The following is a 2,232-nucleotide window of genomic DNA, read 5'->3' as shown; positions in this document are numbered from 1 at the left end:
TGTGGGTTTTGTCAGAACTTTGTCAAAGAAAATTCTATTTCTTTCACCATTGCCCATCTTTTGCTCACCTCAAAAGAGGCACAATTTAAGAATAAAAAAAGCCAGGACAGTATGTGATTATTCCCGAATCCCCATAAATTTGTGATCTTAAGGTAAGCATTTCACTGAAAACACTCCAGGCATGTTCTGCTTTAAGGAAAAAAACCCCAAATGCTATTCCTACAAAGGATGATCAGCAAACACCTTTCACCTGAACCATGTCACCTCTCCAATGAAAAGAAGATGGAATTCAGAAATGCTATTTTGGTATCTTAAACAGTGGAAGTCCCGTCACCCCCTGCTAATCTGCTCTTGAACCAGCAAGGGCTGATAATCGTAGCTTAACACCAGCCTGATGCCCTGGCATACAATGAATTAAGCTGTGATTATTTTCAACACAAGAACTTCTTGCACAAAGCAGAGATTACTTCCCAGCAAAACCAGTTTCACTGCCAGTTTTTTTCCACCATCCCAACTTGTTGCTCACTTCACATTCTGCAACATCACACAGCAGTGTGTAAACAACTCAGCCTGGATGGTATGTACAAAAGCATATTCTCAATGCTAATTCCATTTGGAAAAGATCCTTTCTCTGGGACTTCAAATGTCTTGGGGGAGAAAGTAACTTTGACAGAGCTTTTCCAGCCTAGCTGCAGTCTTTTGCATATTTGTTCTTTCTGCAGCCAAGACTCAGCCACCTTAGAACAATTAAATATAGTTCACAAGAGGATAACTCTCAAGAGATTGACTCACTCTCCACTGACACAATGCTCACCACTGCTCTGCTCAAACCCACTACTAGGAAAACATACAACAAAATTGAATTTATCAGGGCAAAGGGGAAATATTTGCCCTTTAAATAGTCCCAAGTTCTACAGGGCAAATAATGATCATCACCAAGATGGTTACAGCTGTGGATATACGAAGAATATAATGTATTAAGGGGCAGATGAACATCCCACCTGATGAGCTGTTGATGTCAGTGGCCTCAGACAGATCCAACGTGATGCCAACTTCTTCCAAACCGCATCCTACAAGATTTTCCCGATACATGTACTCAAACTTACTTACTTACTAGTAAAATAATCACTAAACAGAAGGATCAGGCAAGCACCATGACTGAAAACTTATTTTCAATAGCTATTTTCAAGAGCTCTTTCAAGAGCTTTTTGTTTAACCCACAGAGAGTTGGATGGCAGAAAGCACAGCTCTCAAACTGCAAGCACATGGTCAGTACACAGCTGGCCTCAAAAGGTAATAGCTTTAATTCACAAGTTCCCATTTCTTCAGGAAAAAAGAAAGTACTTATGCTGCCTCTCAGTTTGTAGCTTCAGTACTCTCAGTAATATCACCTGAGTATTCCTCCAGCATTGCTACAGTCAGAATACCTATATTGAAAAAACAAACAACAAATATTCCTTTTATAACACATTTCCACTGCCAAGCTTGTCAATCCTCCAAGGATTAGTAGGGGTTGTTATAAAAAAACCCTGTCATTTTTATCAGCTGAGAAGTAAACTAATCACCCGAAACATCTGAAGAAGGCATGATTCATGACATTGTGATTTTCTGATGCACAGAAAGCTGAAGTATAAAAAACTGTATCTATAGACTACAGATCCACCTCCCCTGACCCCATAAGAAGGGTCTGCTCTTGTAGGTCATGCTTTCAAAACCCAACTACACTGCTGGGGGCCTGCTCTGCATAATGTATCACATCACAGAAGAAATCAAGTGGGCAGGAAGAGGTGAGCAAGGATTGAAAGAAAAATTAATACCTCTTGGCATTACTTTTTCTTTGAAAGGAACATACTAATAACTCTGTGTCATAGGTTAGCAAGCATAGTCCCGGAAGGGATGTCCTTGCTAAGGGGTGCTTACAGTTTCCTCTGGGAACTGATAGAACCTATCAGCTGGCCAGTTTGAATATGGACAATTCTCTAAGCCACTTAAAGTTGTGACCACCTCTGTGATACACATTTAAGAATAGACAAACTCTCCCCCAAGCTCTCTCTCGTTTCCGGCACTGGACAGGTGACTGTGGGCCCCGTGTGGGGGCCAGCGGGCCCGGCCAGGCCCTGCTTGGGCCAGGCCGGGCCGGGCCACGGCCATCCTGGAGTCGATGGACCTGTTCCAGCCATGGAACCCCCCCCACTGCCTTGCCGTGGGCAGCCGGAGCGGCTCGGCTCTTCC

The sequence above is a fragment of the Corvus cornix genome, chromosome 4 (assembly GCF_000738735.6).
Source record: "Corvus cornix cornix isolate S_Up_H32 chromosome 4, ASM73873v5, whole genome shotgun sequence".
In the NCBI taxonomy this organism is placed as follows: domain Eukaryota; kingdom Metazoa; phylum Chordata; class Aves; order Passeriformes; family Corvidae; genus Corvus; species Corvus cornix.
The sequence above is the reverse complement of the archived record's forward strand: the minus strand, read 5'-3'. Positions refer to the sequence as shown.